This window comes from Schistocerca piceifrons, chromosome X (assembly GCF_021461385.2).
Source record: "Schistocerca piceifrons isolate TAMUIC-IGC-003096 chromosome X, iqSchPice1.1, whole genome shotgun sequence".
Classification (NCBI taxonomy): Eukaryota; Metazoa; Arthropoda; class Insecta; order Orthoptera; family Acrididae; genus Schistocerca; species Schistocerca piceifrons.
The window spans coordinates 302,497,537-302,516,594 of NC_060149.1; positions in this window are offsets into that span (position 1 = coordinate 302,497,537).

The following is a 19,058-nucleotide window of genomic DNA, read 5'->3' on the forward strand; positions in this document are numbered from 1 at the left end:
AATTGCAGTTTTAATTACAAATGATTAATTATCAGTATTATATAAAATATTGTTAACAAAGATCATTTAAATTTAAAAAATCATATATCTATTAACAATCTTTTATAAAATATTGTTAATTAAGAAATTGTTTCACAGTGAACTATGGAATTTTGCATGCAGCATGAAGATGTGCATTTTTCATAAAATGAATGAGTAGATATGTGTTAATCAGCATTTATTTGATGCATTTTATGTTTAAATTATGCAGGTATTCGAACTGAACAAAAAATAATTAAAAAAAAGACCACAGTAGTATTTGAACTCGTGATGCATTTATTACCTCTATACTATTCAGCAACACTACAATGTGCGCGCGAAGCTGCTTGCTTACAAATTGGCTTCATTGTATCTTTAGAATGGGCAGAACTGACAAACCACAAACAAGGAAAGGAATGATAATCCTCCACAAATTATTTTTGTTTCTGCTTAATAGAATCGACAAAGGTACTAACACAAACACATGCAAGAAACTGAATCTTTCAACTATAGTTATTGTCAAACAAACCAATAAACAGAATGAACCACGGGCATGTGCATGACTGTTGCATGTGCCTTCCCCACTCCTGCGCTCACACACAGTGACCTTTGTGCACACCTCAGAGGCATATGTAACTTTGCACCACTGCATGTGCCCCCTTGCTGGTAGATGCAATGGTTGCATGTGCCTAGTGTGCACTAAAGTAGCACAGGTGTAAATGCACCTTAACACGTGCCTCACGGCAGGTGTGCTAACATGGGTGGTGTCAGTGGTGTCAGGCTGTTTACATTGGTAGCTAGACACAGGTTTCACTGTGAAACTGAAGTAAAAATACACAAATGTTAATAGTACTACTTCACACTTGTGAAATACAATAGCTGCTACTTTTCAAAGGTTGTAAAATGTAAACAGGTTTTCGTGTATGAGTACGATTTGTACAACGTGTCCAGTATCATAATTTTCTACACACTATATTTACCGTCCACACAAATAAATGGCTGAATAACTGCTTAAAGTCTAGATTCCAGCGGTTTTCAATTAATGTACATAACCAATAAAATGAGATGCAAACAGTCCCTAAAATTTGGCAATGTTCCTTTTCATTTACCCTTAAGGGAAGTAACATTTATGATCAATTTTGAAGCCCCAATAATACACCACCTTAGGTAGTTATGTATTAATTGTGTTTGGAGCCACTTAATCCACAGCAGTACGTTAATCAACTTTAAATGATGGAAATATGAGTTACTCTATTCAGTATAAAATTAAATTAATATGTATAATGTGGTTGCAGTAATTATTGGGAGGTGAAGAGGCTTGCACAGGACAGCATCAAACCAGTCTTCAGACCAAAGACCACAACAACAACAACAACAAAAACAACATGTATAATGTTTATTTTAACTTTGCTGTACCCCCCTGAGATGTCTTGACATACCCATGGGGAAGGACTACCCTTTGGGGTATGTGTACCCTGGTTGTACATTACTGCTTCAATTCAACAGAGTGGTTTCACTCAGAAGAATGAATGGGGAGTTCAGTCAACTAAAACACAGGAAACAGTGATTTCATTTGAAAGACAGACAGAAAAACTACAGACTGGTTTCACTTGAAAACAAAGAATGAATAGTATAATTCAGTCAATATGCAAAACTACAGTGGACTGGGCAACTGTTTTTGTTCGATCATGTACACAGAATGGTTTCACTCGAAAAAAATGAAAGAATAATAATCCAACTGATACATAAAACTGACTGACTTGGTCATTTTCATTTGGTTTGTCCCACAAACCGGTTTCACTCAAAAGAATGAATGAATAGTGCAACCATCTGAATCGACTGTTTTCATTAGGTTGCTCCCATAAAATGGTTTCAGTCAAAGGAATGAATGAATTATTCAACTGATACATAAAACTACAACCAAATGAGTCAATGGTTTTCCAACAACTGATTGAATTGACTGCTTTCATTTGGTTGTTCCCATCACTAGAGAGAGACAGCCACATGAGGGACAGCCATGAGAGGGTTTGCCGTGGTGATACTGGTGAAGGCAGTAGTGGCGGCAGCAGCATCGTGGAGGGGCAGTTCACGAGAGGTGGTGTTGGTGTGATGGTGGCAGAGGATGAGGCATCTCCACAGGTGCCTGACCCAACACCACGATGACATGGAAATCCACAGTCTGATTGCACAACATCTGCAGGAACTCCTGCTGCGAGATCAACAGCTGTTCACAGCATTGTAGGAAAACAGTGTCCATAGCGGTCACAGTGGAGAGCACTGCACTGAGAATCCACACAAACTATGAGTGTCACATGTATCATGAAACCAGTATCCACCAAACCAACTGAAATATATGACAGGTGAAAGAAGAGCACTGAGAAAGAAAACTCAAGAAACCAATATCCTCATCACCATCTAAAGTGACCAGCTAAATGGTGTAACAAGGTAGTGACTGGCAAGCTTGTGCTAACACTTTGTTTGTTGAACATTAACTCAATTCAGTACAGTTCAAGAATGAAATCCACACATGAATGACACTGAAATGCCCTTCTATGGTAGTGCAAGAATATAATGGTAATGACCTGTGATGATGCACAATCAGTAACCAGTGGGACAAAGTCCCCGATTATCAGCAGCGGCGATGAGCTGAGGAAGTGTTATCTTCTGGAGTGGCAGTCACTGGGAGCTCAGTGAAGACACGGGGTGGTCTGTTGGCTGGGTTGCAGGAGTGACAGCAGTGGAAGTACACAGCGTAACCTCACATTGCGTCTGACGATCTGTCTGGAGGCCATAGTTGACTTGGCCGTCGAGGGACTTGCCAGCAATCAAAGCACTAGCACAGATGAACATGTGCCCGATGTCATGTGGATGTGGACAAGTTACTGTGCAGAGGAGTGAGTAGGTCCACCACAACTGCAGTTCTGTTTACCACAATCTGCATGCCACATAATGGCACAGACTGCTCCCAGATGCTGTGGTGGCTGCAGAAGGCTTTGCGATAATCAGCTCAGTGAATGAGTTGATAAACAGCTGTCTGAAGTAATGAAGGGGCCATGCCTGGCATGTGAAGCATATCTGTGAATATGGTGGCCAAATATGCAAGGCCTCACCCCTGCACATACTACAATGCATGATCCTTCTCTATCATAGGCTTCTGCCTCCAGCCCCTTGATAAATTCATAATATCTCGATGGAAAAACCATGTGCAAGACCTCTCCCATTTCTCTACTGAGAATCTCCTATTGCAGCCCAGTCATAGGCATTTCATACTCCATCAAAGACAGACCCACTTTGTGAAAGCAGATGCATCAAAATTAAAATATAGCTCCAATTAAGCCACAACATCCTCCTGGCGGACACCATCTTGATGAAGCACTGTCAATGTGGGTGGAGAGGCTTGCGTATCTGCTTGAAGCTGAGGGCTATGCCGAAGGTAGAGGACCTACTGCCGGAAAGGTCTTAGCTGATGGCTCGGACTAAGAGTGTCCCACAATGTCCTGTCTTCCCTATCCACTCCTAGTCCTTACCCAATTCCCTTCCCAACCCAAGATGTGATGCAATCCGTGCTGAGAGGCGCGTGGCACAAGGGAAGATGTGTCACAAATGGAGCCTCAGTGATACCAGGCGTCCTCCCTGAGTAAGTAGCCTTACACCCGTGTGAGGGTTTTCGTGGTGTGGACTGTGTAGATCCCCAAATCTCGTGGGACCAAGATGGAGATGACAAAAGAAAATAAATTAAAACAAACAGGGGCAAACTGAGACCTCAGACACCCAAACACTGCACTCCCACTATGGAATCAGGGTCTAGACCTGAGCCAGAAGTGGGAACTGTAACTGAGAAGTTGGACCAGATCAAGATTCAAGCCTTGTCTGGAGCCCAGAGGTGGAAACTTTTGAGGGAGCAGAGACAAAAGGAAGGAAAAGAGTGGCTTCCCAAACACACGTGGAGGAATTAAAAGGTTTCTAGCCCAAGACCTCCAAGAAAAAACTGTCTCAGGTTGAAGGGGATACGCAGACCCCCACAACATCGGAGACAGGTAGCAAGAGGATACGGGAGGAATCTAAGACTCCCTCCTCCCTGAATAAGCGAGCCCAGAAAAAGTCGAGGCAAGAAATAGGGAAACAGATCTATAGTACTGCAGTCTCTGTTTTTAAGATGGCAGTTATCCAGGAAGGCTATCCACATCGAGCCATCAGGTGGTAGCAGGAGGAACTTGTACAGATAGCTCTCTTTGGAAAGATTGGAGTGGGGGGGGGGGGGGGGGCTGGTTCAGGACCCAACTCCAGGAGGAGAGTCTATTTACATTGTGGTGCCCTCATTTTTGTCTGGAGGGGGCATACACGGTGGAATGGCTTAAGGACAAGGTGCCCCTGATACAAGGACCCTACCTGTATAAAGGGGGCATATCAGGCCTTGGTGGCACTGGAGGTAAGCTGATTTATGCTAGAATCTCCAGAACATGCATCTATGTAAGAAACAGAATTTATTTCATGACAATGATGGAGTTCTGCTCCAGGGACTTAATGACCATCAGGATGCAGCTACGTGAGGAAGGTATCATGAGGGAAATTGTTTTGGCCTCAGCATATCTTCTTTACGAAGAAAGCTCTCCTCCTCCTTTGGAGGTGAGAAGACTGAAAGAAGATTGCCATCGACAAGGCGACCATCTGTTGGTTGGATGTGACGCCAATGCCCACAACCTAGTGTGGGGCAGCAACGACATTAACAGTAGAGGTGATATCTTCTTGAATTTCTCCTGTCTAACAACTTGGAGGTCCTAAATAGGGGCAATGAACCTACATTCAGGAATAGCAGAAGGGAAGAAGTAATGGACATAACCTTTGGTTCCCTGATGATGGGCAGCTATGTCAAACAATGGCACGTGGCGCTAGAGCCATCCTAATTGGACTACATGTACATTAATTTCAAAGTTGAAATGGGAATTAGACAGACTACAGCCTACAGGAATCCCAGGAAAACAGACTGAGAGACATATAGGAGGGACCTTGACTTAAGCTTATTGGAAATTAAAACCTCAACAAGGAATCCAGCAGTGTTTGAGGAAGTAGCAGAGGCTGTTATCTCTGCCATAGCGACCTCATACCAGGGCAACTGCACAATCACTAAGAAGTGCACAAATAGGAGTGTGCCTTGGTGGAACAATAACTTGGAAACGCAAAGAAAACAGGTACGAAGACTGTTCAATCTTGCGAGATGTAAAGGGCAATGGTCAAAATACTGTGAGGCCCTTATCAACTACAACCTTGTAATTAGACAAGCGAAAGAGGCATCCTAGAGTCATTTTGTAAGGAAGTGGAGAGCATGGCTGCTCAAGCCGGACTTCACAGAATCCTCACTAGAGTACCAACTAATCCAGGAGGCTCGTTGAGGACAGAGGATGGAGAATATACAAAGATAGCACGTGAGACGCTGGAACTGCTCCTCAAAACTCAGTTTCCTCAATATGCTCTGGCAGATAACACAGACCAGAACGTGATCCCGGAGAGACAATGGTTCTCAGACACTTGAAGTGAGGACTGGGAATTGGCCAAGGAGTGTGTTGACTTCAATAAAATCCAATGGGTAATGCGAACATTCAAACCATTCAAGTTACCTGGCCCAGATGGAATCTTTCCAGCTCTCCTGCAACAGGCAGGAGTGAATCTCATAACAGTCCTATGCAGGATATTTAGGGTTAGTCTAGCAGTAGGAATCATTCCCAATGCTTGGAGGGCAGTGAAGGTTGCCTTCATTCCAAAGCCAGGAAGAATTGATCATATCAAGGCCAAGGATATGAGACCAAACAGTCTGTCCTCTTTCAGTCTTAAAACATTGGAAAAATAGGTTAATGTAAATGTTGGGGAGAGGAGGCTAATTAGGGCCCCATCTACATTCAAACCAACACGCATATCAACCAGGTAAATCATGTGAGACAGCTCTCCATCAACTCGTTGTGAGGGTGCAGTAAGCACTTCACTTTCAAAAAATAGCCCTCTGCATCTTCCTGGACACCGAGGGGACCTTCACCTTCACTAACACAACCTTTGTTTCCATAGTAAGGGCAGCAGAGGTGCATGACCTTGGGACCACTATATGTAAGTGGACTAGGGACATGCTTAGTGAAAGGAAGGGAGAGGTTACCATGATGAATGAAAAGACGGTAATTAACACAAATAGAAATTGTCCACAAGGAGGAGTTTTATCCCCTTTATTGTGGAATCTAGTGGTGAATGAACTCATTGAGGAACTAAATTCCAGACAATGCTTTTGCCAAGGATACACAAATGACCTTGTCATAGTAATACTTGGCAAATTTACTGACACAGTTAGAAAGATGGCACAAGGTGCTTTGGACATTGTGCAAGACCGGTGCATCAAACAGGATCTAAGTGTTAATCCTAAGAAGGCTGTTTTGGTGCCATTCACGAAGAGGCATATCCGGCACTCAAGTTGGAATCTAAAGCTCTTTGATGCAACTCTACTTGTGAAGGAGATAGTGAAATACCTAGGCGTAACCTTAGATAAGAAACTAACATAGACCCCTCACATTAAGAGCATCTGCTCAAAGGTGAAAGGTACTCTAGTGAGTAACAGAAGGACTTGTGGCAAAAATATGGCCTAAGCCCCAGAGATATGCACTGGATATACACCACGGTGGTTAGACCTAGGATTTCCTACGGGTCCATGGTGGAAGAAGGCAGAACAATAGGTTGCAGCCAAGGAGTTTGATAAGGTGCAGAGACAGGTCTGCTTAGCCACAATAGGTGGAATTAGCAGCACACCATCTTCTGGGATGGAAGCTATACTGGACATGCCTCCACTACATCTTTGGGTAAAGATGAAGCCAGCAGCTGGTGCATACAGACTTAAAACTGGATCTCACTGGGATATCCAGTATCACACACTAAAATAATGAATGAGGTAAATATAGTAATGGCTGGGGAAATACCCGCTGACTGTATAATAACTCCCAACTGCTTCAACAAGCCTAACAATATAATTGGAAGCAGGAAGCAGTGAGAAAAAAAAACAATTTGACATTGTACGGGGGACATTTTTTGGTTTACTGATGGGTTGAAATCAGACCAAGGAGCTGGGGCAGGGGTGTACGGGGTTCAGCCATGACTGGAGGGCATCATCTCTCTAGGGAAAATGGCCTTGGTATTCCAGGCTGAAATTACTGCAACCAGGCATGTCTGGAGGAGAATATGCATAGGTGCTACAAGAACCATAGCATCTACATCTATTCAGACAGCCAGGCAGTCCTGAAATCATTGACAGCTCCTGTAACGAGATATAAGATTGCTGCAGAATGCCACAGGGATCTGGTGGAGCTAGGGGAAAGCAATAGGGTAAACCTAGTGTGGGTCCCTGGCCACTCGGGGATCTGTGGCAATGAACAAGCTGACAGATTGGCCAGGATGGGGGCAACGACTCCATTCATTGGACTGAAACCTGTCCTGACAATCACTAACGCTATGATCAAGCAAGAACTTTGGAACTGGCTTAGGAAACAGCACATAGAATACTGCACCAAGGTCTGTAAACAAAAATGTGGTAAGGTAATGATGCCTAAGCCATGTTCTGAAAGAGGCTTGTAATTCTGGGATTGAACAGGAAAGAGATTAAACTCATGACTGGACTGATGGCCAGCCACGGGAATTTCAAAAAACAGCTACATACAATGGGTATAATGGAGTAAGACCCTAAATATAGGATCTATGATGAGGGTGAAGAAACTGAATCACACCTAATCTTCGAATGCACAGCATTGGAGAGCAAGAGTACAGAATTTTCAAGACAACTAGAGCTGAAGAAATTGTGTCTAACGAAAAACTGGTAAAGTGACTCCTTGCAGTATTTAAGGGCATTGGTTGGCTTTACTAGATATACAGGGAGTGACACCGCACAATAAACTCAGTTTCAGTGCAGGCAGTGGCGGGTTAGACAAAAGCTGTTTTAGGTTCCCTGTCAAAATCAATCAATCAGTCAACATTACATGTGGGTACGATCACAAACAGTTTACCTGGATAAATGACCACTGTCAAACTGTGGCCAAGGGCCAACTGGACCACTCACTTCCAAGGCATGCTACCCAACATAATGTGAATGACTTAAAAGATATTTAACATCTTACGCCATCTTGATACTTCCTGAACATTTTTTAATCGTGCAGGTGGGAACATTCTTTGTAGCATATCCAACAGTCCTGCAACCTCCCTCAATGAGCAAGGTGGTGCTGTTCTTAATACATACGTATGTTCTCACACTGTGTGCTGCTGGGCTAACAATTGTGATCCCTAACTGAATAATAATGGCTCATGGCTGATGTCGTAGACTTGGATAACACACTCTTACTTTTATTCCTCTTCTTATCAGTAGTTTTGTGTTGTCTGCAAATTAATGTTCTTGGGCTCTACCCTACAAATAATAAGTCCACAACTTGTAACTGCAGGTAGTACAGCGTGAATAACTTGAATGAATAATGTAATTTATTGATTAATTATACATTTTCAAACAATTCTGACCAAATAAATATTATAATTGCACTAGGTTGCAGGCTCTCAAATAGTAGTTTGTTTAGATAATGATTACACAAACTAGTGAGCACAGGTTTTGTAACAGTGTATAAAGTTTCTGGTGTAGTCTCAGACCAGAGCTTAATATATATTACTGTGAGAAACTAAAGTTCGATTTTTGTTCTTTGGTTGTGAATGTAAGTAAATACAAATCACCCTTTCAGAAAATCAAACCCAACACAACATTAGAGGTTGTTGCCTGTACGAAGTCCATCTTTCATGAAAACTTAGAAGTATATGACCACCTATCCAATTCATGAAAGTTTTTAATTTCATCTACACAATGATCTGCTCAAAAACAGAGTTCTACTGCCTCACTCACACTAAAAATTTACCAATTCTTGAGGCAAAATGTCTGCTACTCCAACACAAAACATTTAGCCCACGTGGAATGGGACACACCACCTTAAATAGGCTTGCTTCCTTCTCATTTCTAACTTGCACTGACTTCTACATCTACATTTATACTCCACAAGCCACGCAATGGTGCGTGGCGGAGGGCACTTTATGTGCCACTGTCATTACATCCGTTTCCTGTTCCAGTCGCGTATGGTTCGCGGGAAGAACGACTGCCGGAAAGCCTCCGTGCGTGCTCGAATCTCTCTAACTTTACATTCGTGATCTCCTCGGGAGGTATAAGTAGGGGGAAGCAATATATTCAATACCTCATCCAGAAACGCACCCTCTCGAAACCTGGACAGCAAGCTACACCGCGATGCAGAGTGCCTCTCTTGCAGAGTTTGCCACTTGAGTTTGCTAAACATCTCTATAACGCTATCACACTTATCAAATAACCCTGTGACGAAACGCAGTGCTCTTCTTTGGATCTTCTCTATCTCCTCTGTCAACCTGATCTGGTAAGGATCCCACACTGATGAGCAATACTCAAGTATAGGTCGAACGAGTGTTTTGTAAGCCACCTCCTTTGTTGATGGACTACATTTTCTAAGGACTCTCCCAATGAATCTCAACCTGGTACCCACCTTACCAGCAATTAATTTTATATTATCATTCCACTTCAAATCGTTCCGCACGCATACTCCCAGATATTTTACAGAAGCAACTGCTACCAGTGTTTGTTCCACTATCATATAATCATACGAAAAAGGATCCTTCTTTCTATGTATTCGCAACACATTAGATTTTCTATGTTAAGGGTCAGTTGCCACTCCCTGCACCAAGTGCCTATCCGCTGCAGATCTTCCTGCATTTCGCTGCAATTTTCTAATGCTGCACCTTCTCTGTATACTACAGCATCATTCACGAAAAGCCACATGGAACTTCCGACACTATCTACTTACTTCAACCGCCTTTATAAAGCTGCCATTAATCCAAATTCATACAATCATTACATTAATACTACTACAACAGTTTCTTTGTCTTATGATTTCAGTTATTTTCAGACCTTACACATGGTTCTGCAACTGCTGGTTATATTTCAATCACAAAAAATGTTAGGTATGTAATTCTATCAAAATTACACCATACAATTAGAACACATATAAATATTATTCTATTGATTAATAAGGCGTGCTATTTTGAAGTAAACTATTGTGCAATTTTCAATGACAACTATCAAACAATACGCATTTCACACCACTTGTGAATCAAAGTTGATTTTACTGAGCACTCAGTCTTATATCGGAATACAATGAGCAGCTCCTTCACAAGCTGTAGCCATCTATGATCACAGTTACATGAGAGTTTTTCTACAACACTTGTGTACCAAAATCTGCATCTTTCTCTCAATAGCGCCCACCTGTCAAAACTCCAACCCAGGTAACCATGTGTAGTGCACTCAACCCCATCTTTAGCCTTATTGTACGGCCCATTCACACTGGCATTCATTCATTCATTCTGGCACCATGTGTCATTTTTCATTCTGTGCTCAATTATTAAAAAAAATAATAAGAATTTTATCTGCCTAAAGATGGTCTGTATGTCTCTGGCCTCAAACTCTAATACTTGACACTTGGTGGCCATGAAGTATCCACACATAGAATCACGCATGCATAGCTCAGTTGGTAGAGCACTTACCGAAGGTCCCAGGTTGGAGTTCCAGTTTGGAACAAAGTTTTAATCTACCAGGAAGTTTCCTATCAACACTCTGCTGCTGGGTGGCAATTTCAATCCTCTAGGTTGTGGCTGAACTATGTCTCTTTTCCACGAGAGTAGTCCAGCAATTTATGCAGGAGAGTCTCTGTGAACTTTGGAAGGCAGGAGATGAAATATTGGCAGAAATAAAGCTGTGAGGATGCACTGTAAGTTGTTCTTGGATAGCTCAGTCAGTTGAGAACTTGCCCACAAAAGGTGAGAGTCCCAGGTTCAAATCTTAGTCCAGTACACAGTTTCAATCTGCCAGGACAGTGTCCTCGACATTGCGAAAGAATTGTTACGCTACGTCAATTTAATTTTGATACGGCTAGAATTAGAGATGTAGTACCAGTAATATCAAAATCTCAGGGTCTCAGAACAAATATTGGTTGTGATAATGTTTCGTACAGCAATACCATTCCCAATAACTGCTTATTAAAGAATATAGCATGTAGGCTACATCAGTACAACACATTTAAAAATAATAATAATAAATTTTTTGATCCCTTGCTAATAGTACCTGGTGATACAACAATACAACTTTTAATTCGGCAGTGAAAGTCACATGAAAAGTCCTAATCAAAATGAATGTAATTTCCCTGTATCGTCTTATTCAAGAAAATCAGTTAAAACTCAAGTCTTATTACGTAGACTTAGTAAAGAGCACGTGCCCCTCATTCCCCTTCACAATGTTCGTTTCATACACGAGACATCACTTAAATAGAAATAATAACGCAGGCAACTAACTTTCAATGAAACACCTCTGGTCCATTATGTACGGACAATAAATTAAATTATAATAACATTCCGCACTAATGAACATACAGCATGCGTTGTAATACTGGTACTTAATATAGTATACCGGCACCGTAGTAAAAGTGTACAAAAAAACTGCAGTAATCATTAAGCACTCCCCTTCGTTTGCATACATGTTCTTATCACCTGATGCGCACATAATTACTTTATTGTCACTTCAGAGAGAGTCGAAATTGCAATTTTTTCGAAGGTTTCCGTCACCATTATTTGCTTTGCAACCACCGGAAACCTCCGAAAAATGTTTTATCAGAACTGAGGTATGGGAATTATATTTAATTTGTTTCTTTCTGAGATGACACGGTCCAGTCAAAAAAAAAAAAAAAAAAAAAAATGAAAAACTAGCTCACTGGTCTGCGAAATATGCAAATATAAGTTGAAAACCAACTCGACATGTGCAGTGCATGTGTTTTCTAATTTTTATCTCGACACACATTTATTAAAAAAAGATGATAATTACACTCCAATATGTCGTACATGGCATTAAATCTTTGGACACAACTTACATGACAAGGACTTGATGGACATGCTGCCATCTAGTATAGCGATTGAGAAACACTACATAACGGGGTCTCCGTCCATTTTTGTACAGTTTATTACGTCAATGATGTAACATAATACGTATCTACCGAGCTTTAATCTTAAAATAAACAGACTAGAACAAGGTATGACATGTTCAAGGAAATTTAAGGACAATAAATTTCATTTCAGTGATTCTGCGCTCGCTAGCTGTCGGTACCGCTGCAGCCTATAAATTGCGAAACTGCCAGGTTGAATCCATAAGAGAATTTTACGCAATTCTGATTCCTGGTTGATGTATAATGTGTGTTTAGAGATGTTTAATATGCGTGGAAGTAATGTCAATCCTTTAACTCCGCCTACAGTACTTGGAGAGCGACTTTGGTAGTTCTTCAGTTGCTGTTGCCGGTCCCAAGCCCGGATAAAGGAGGAGGGTTGGCGTTCTGAGGATGCCGTCAAAGGATTGTCAGTAAATGGTTGTAGGCCTCATGAATAGCTCTTTACCATAGCTGATTAGTGAGGTCAATTACATTCGATTATTGTCTTATCCTCAAATTCATAGCACGCTTAAACGTTTACAATTAGTAACTACATGCCTCAAGAAACACGTTGTACAGATTCTATCATGCGTGGGACCACGAGTAAAATGGAGGAATGAGTCAGAGCTTCCCAAAACTCTTCCAAGCGAAATGCAAACGCTTGTGGACTAAACTCTTTAATTTTCAGTTACGCTTTTCGTGGTTAACATTTTTTAAAAAAATTCAAAATCAACGGTTTACGAATGCACAACCTGGACCTTCCTGCACTTACCTTGTATTTTAGGAACATGCACTGGCAGCTATAACGAAGGTTCTGTTACATAAAAATGGGGTATAGTTCCTGATCTGTGCTGGCGTTAAGTGCTGTGGTCCTGATTGTAAAGGGACTTAACTTGTCAGGACGAAAAGTTAGCGTGTTTATTTTCAAACTGAGAGAAAGTTACAGAAGATGTAGACAAGTTCGGTGCACAGAGAAAGATTTATCCCAATAAAACAGTCGATAGAAAGTATTAACTAAAATTCTTTCTTGGGCTTTAAATTTCTAGTACCTAGTGGAAAGAGTATAAACATAATATTTTTGAATGATCTTGAGAATCGTAAAATAAATTGCCAGAATGTTAATTACAAGTTCTTGTTTAAAATACGATTTCTAATCTCTTTGCTATGTTTACAGATGTCTCGGCAACTTTTTCATTCGCATGGTACAGGCAGAATCAATAGCAAAACTGGAGAAATTATACCGACCACTTAACTTCATCTAAATAAAAGTTTATTTTATACTTTATGAGAATTCATTGTTGATGTACAGGTGTTAAATGTGACAATAAGTACCACCTCCTTCAACTGCTTCCATTAGTGGGATAATTCACAGATGTACACTGAAAGTAACACTGCTGTTAACGAATCTTCCTAAAGATGGCCTGTATTTCTCTGGCCTCAAACTCAAATATGTAACACTTGGTGGCCATGAAGGACCCAAACTCAAATGAGAATGAATAAGTATTAGTATACTTAGCGTCACGCTTGCATAGCTCAGTTGGTAGATCACTTGCTGAAGGTCCCACGTTGGAGTCCCAGTTTGGAACAAAGTTTTATTCTGCCAAGAAGTTTTGTATCAACACACTGCTGCACGGTGAAAATTCCAATTCTCCAGGTTGTGGCTAAGCTATGTCCCTGCAGTATCCTCTTTTTCCAAGACAGTAGTCTTGCAAATTATGGAGGAAAGTTTCTGTGAAGTTTGGGAGGCATGAGATGAGATACTGGTAGAACTAAAGCTGTGAGGATGGCTTGACAGTTGTGCTTGGATAGCTCAGTCAATAGAAAACTTGCATACAAAAGGTGAGAGTCCCAGGTTCAAATCCCAGTTGAGCACACAGTTTCAATCTGCCAGGAGGTTTCATATCAGTGCACACTCCACTGTAGAGTGAAAATTTCATTCTGGAAATAATACCCCAGGGTGTGGCTAAGCCATGTCACCACAATATCCCTTTTTCCAGAAGAGTTAGTGCCACAAGCTACGCAGGAGAAATTCTGTGATGTTTGGCAGGCAGGAGATTAGGTACTGGTGGAAGTGAAGCTGTGAGCATGAGTCGTGAGTTGTGCAGGAATAGCTCAGTTGGTAGAGCACTTGCCCACAAATGGAAAAGTTCCCGGGCTCGAGGCCCAGTCCAGCACAAAGACCAAGTGAGGTGGTATAGTGGTTAGCATACTAGACTCGCATTAGGGAAGCTGCATTCAGCCATCCTGCTTTATGTTTTCTGTGATTTCCCTAAATCACTTCAGGCAAATGCCACGATGGTTCCTTTGAAAGGGCACTATCAACTTCCTTCCCCAAAATTATTCCCGAATCTGATGGGACCGATGACCTTGGTCCACTCCTCCCAAATTAACCAACCAACCATCACAAAGTTTTAATCTGCCAGGATGTATTATATCAATGCACACTTCACTTCAGTGAAAATTTAATTCTGGAAACAGTCCCCCAGGTTACGGCTAAGCTCAACAATATCCTTTCTTCCAGGAGTGCTAATCCTGCAAGTTGTGCAGGAGAACTTCTGTGAAGTTTGGAATATAGGATATGAGGTTTACTGGCAGACTATTGACTTCTGTATTATTTCTGCAACAGATGTCTACTCCCGTACATATCTGCAGTAAGTCTGCAGATCTCAGCCTGAGTAAAGTTTTAAAGGGAGAATGGCTTGATTGGGTTTAGAGAGAGTGTGTTGATAAAGGAACAATATGGAAACATTTTGCAATTCACTCACTTTCAACACATTTAATTCATATGTTTTGTTATATAGTGACTGTACATTATGGTGGTATATTATTAGTACAGTTTTATCATTATCTTGATCATTATAGGGGATGTTTACTGTACCACACATCTTCAGTTTAAATGTTAGATCTGGGATTCTCTCTTTCTTTTGTTGAGCTGTTCCCATCCATAATCCAATGGATAAACATTTTTTTCAAAATTCAATAAATTCTCAATTTTTCAAAATTCAGATTTTTATTGATACAAATCAAGCGTGTTGCCACACATGACCTGTTGAAACCATTTTGTCAAAAACTAATATTTGCTGTTGTTACAGGGTGTCAAAAACTGAGTTTTTGCAAAACTCGATATTTGATCTCAGCCATTTAAAGCGAAAGTTAATAAATGCAAACTGCGATTTGCTTCTGAGAGATTTAAAGGGAGAATGACAATGTTAGGATATTGTTGTCAATGATAATGTGAGAGTGTTTTCTGCAGAATAAAGAGAGAGAGAGAGAATTATGAAACTTTATTGGCCCTAGAATGTAAGAGGCTAGTCATGACAAAAGAGGAGAGGGTAGGAAAGAAGCTATTCATTGGCTAGCCAGATTGTCTGTGACTGGCAACCATCTGCAAATCAGTGCCTGGTGGGGCTTCTGCCTTGTGATTACTTGTGGTCCATTGGACAGGGATAGCCGGTAGCTAAGACTCTGGAAATATGTAGCTGTTCTCTCTTCTGATATTGTGTGGCTGCTTAATAGTTTCAGTTGTCTCTCGAATTTTGTGTTGGCACATCCACAACTTTTTTGCCACTACACGAACTTCCTGGAACAAGATAGGCTGTAGGCAGCTCCACACTCATGCAGTGTTTAATTTGTTGACTGCATCCTTGGTGGAACCTATCATGTTGCAGATCCTATGGCTACTGCAGAAAATCAGTTTGAGACCTCGTCAGTGGAGGACATTGCCTAGCAGTTCACTGACACCCTTCACATATGGTAAGTGCACTAGTGGAAGCTTCTCTCCCTTGCCCTCTTAGAAAAGGAGAACATGGTTAGTATGTAAAAGAGGGAGAATTTCTTAAAACTTATGAGGCATTTTAATGTACAACAAGAATTTTATGAAGACATAGTTGAAAGTGATCAATAGAGTCCCAGTTCAGTATTGTTGTAGCCAGTATTTTGTGTTGTATTTCAGTAGCGTTTGTCACTACTTTATGCATCTGCTTATCAAACATTTATGGACAAGTGTGATATTAGTGTTAAATTTAATACTTACGGTGTTTCTGTGCAAAATTAACAATAAAGTACCTTTCTTTGTAAATAATATTGAAGATAAAAAAGGAAAGAAAAAATCAATTTGGATGTGTATATTAACAAAACTTTTAATTTTTCTCTTTGACTTTATCAACTTTTGTAAAAACTTGGAGACTTTGGCCCTCTATTCTGAAGAAAACAATGAAAATTTTAGAAAAGTCAAACACATAATCGGATTCACGCCTACTATATCTGTGTTAATCTCAGTTTATCTGGTTTATGTATTTAGCATTTCAGTAAGATATTTGAAAAATGCCTTTTCTCAAAAATTTACTTTTTTGTATTTAATGAGTTTTGAAAAATGCTCTTCAATTGTCCAGCAACATTTGCTTAATTCTAGGGGCTTTGTTTGTTTCACATCACTTTCTATTCCATATTCTTCATAACTGCTACAATTTAAGACTTGAACTGCTCTGTTTATGTGTGATGTTGGTTTCTTTTTACCTCGATGATTTAGATGCCACCCATGACTTATGATGTAGGTTCTGTCATAACTGCTAGTGTTCAGAAATATGGTGTTTTGAGACAATGCACACAAGTTCTTTGGTGTCTGATTGTTCTTTTGTACTGATTACCCCTTTCCTGCTCAAGCTATGTAAAACAGTACCAAGGGGTTTAATGTTTTGGGAGAGAATTACCAAAGCTACTAAAAATAGAGCAGTGCATTGTAATTCATATATTTTTTTGAAATTTATATACAAAACATGAGTGGGACTTCCGAGTCTTGTCAGGATATATTCATTGTATCTGATAAAGTTATTTATTTACTGATTTAGCACTATCAGTTTGCATTAGCTATAACAGTACAAAACCAGATTATAAACATCAAAACACGATAATATCTTTTCATGTCAGCAGTGCACATAAACTCTAGTGGTGAAATGAGCAATATACTCGCATGACAATCTGTGTGTTTTTTCTGTCCTCTGTGGGCCAAGATATTGAACTATCACAGCAAGAAGTTTCCTGTGCTACAGTAGAAGTACACCGATGTACCAACGGGATGTCAGTGCATGAATTCAACTCCAAGCTGTTGTATGCCACCAGAGACTGAATGGGGGGAGGGGGGGGGGGGCTTTTAAGTGCCTTCATGCAGGAGAGGATTAACATGAAGGTCTGTATCTAACTTGCCTTTAGCTCCAATAATTACAGCAAATCAACAGTGGATGATCACTGTGGAGTGCAAATAAATTGAGTTACATAAAGTTTCTAAGTGAAATTTGTGACATAATCCATGTTTAGCAAAAATAAGGGCAGCAATAAATAAATAAAATAAAAAATCCAATCAATCCTAGTTACTCTTAATCACATGTGGGTTTTAATGATGCATGTCCTCATGACATTTTAACGATAATTTTTAAAATTCTGCATATTTTGCTTTTTTTTTTAGCTCTGCTACGCAATAAATTTGGCTTAAATATAGAAATTCTATGATAAAAAACCCTGATGATATCAGCAAACAATTTTGGATAACAAGTAACTTAAATGACAACAATTCCAGATCATATCATCCTGTAGTCATACTTGTCAACTGTTCACGTGTGACCCACCTCAATGTCCCGAACCTCTGTAACTATTTTTCTGCCGGGAATCTCCAGCCCCGTAAACATTAGCCTAAAATCCTTATACCTATGCTGGAAACCCTTACTATTTTGACAATTTTCATTGTAATCAAAATTCATTTCCCTTAGTGAAAATTCAACTTCTATTTGCTGTTCCCACTTCATTGGTTTGTCTCTGATTTCATCCCCAATGAGATTTCCACCTATTACATCTTTAATCTGGCAGTCAACTAATTTCTCTATTAATTTACTGTTCATCTGCTTAGTTACCTCCTACAGTGTATTTTCCTGTGGCTTGCAGCCCTCCACAGTTTTACATATCTTATTCTGTATCTCAGTAAATTAATTTCCTACTGGTTTTCCTACCGGATCAACTTTGTTACCAACACTACTGATTTCTTCCAATAACTTCCCTGCTTCAACTATTCCATTTTCCCCTGTTCATTAATATTTCCTTAATTTTAGTTTTAACATTTTAAACCCCATAATTGATTTCAGGTTTAGAAATTCCCCTAACAGAATCAATGAATTCTGTATGGTCATTACTAATTATGGATACTAATTCCTATAACTGAGTATTTAATTCTGTGTTTCTGTGATCAATCTTGAATTTTAACACAGATGTCAATTGCTCCATATTACACTTTAGATCCCTAGCTACTTTTGAAATCATTTGCATTAACTACACTACTGAATCTTCCATGCCCACACTTTCGCATTCTGATCTTGGACTATCTGGCCCGCTAATGTTATCCGATTCATATAAACTTGGTGATTGTTTAATCATGCCAAACTTCTTTTCTGACAACAAATCTGTGAATTCATGTATATTAATATTTTCAATATCAGTACTTAGCTTGTTGGTCATGTTGACTGCCTCTGCTCTTTTCTGTTACCTCACTTATTCGCAGGCAACTGCTGCTAAATCTTTAGTATGGTGCCCACACACAAAACTGTCTTTTATTTATTAGATTCATGACTGGATCATGGAATATGCTGATTGTGAGTTTCTGGATGAAAACTCACTTGCATTCATTTCTGTACTAAAACTTCAATAGCAATTGTGCCAAGGATAAATTAATGTCCCGGGCTAGAAAACCCCACATTGTGCTACATCCTTGCATCACCAAATGATTATTCAGATAAGGAAACCTAATTGCAACTCTCAACTGTGAATGATATACTTCACAAACACTCAGTTGGGCAAATTCATGACTCTTTCAAATATTGGCTCAATATTGTCTTACAATCAGGCAATGCACTGTCTGCTTTCATGCCCAGGAGTTAAAGTTGCTGCAAGATTGTTTTAACTTGTGATCCTGCAGCTTAAATTATCTAAGTTTTGGCAAATTATGCAAAATTA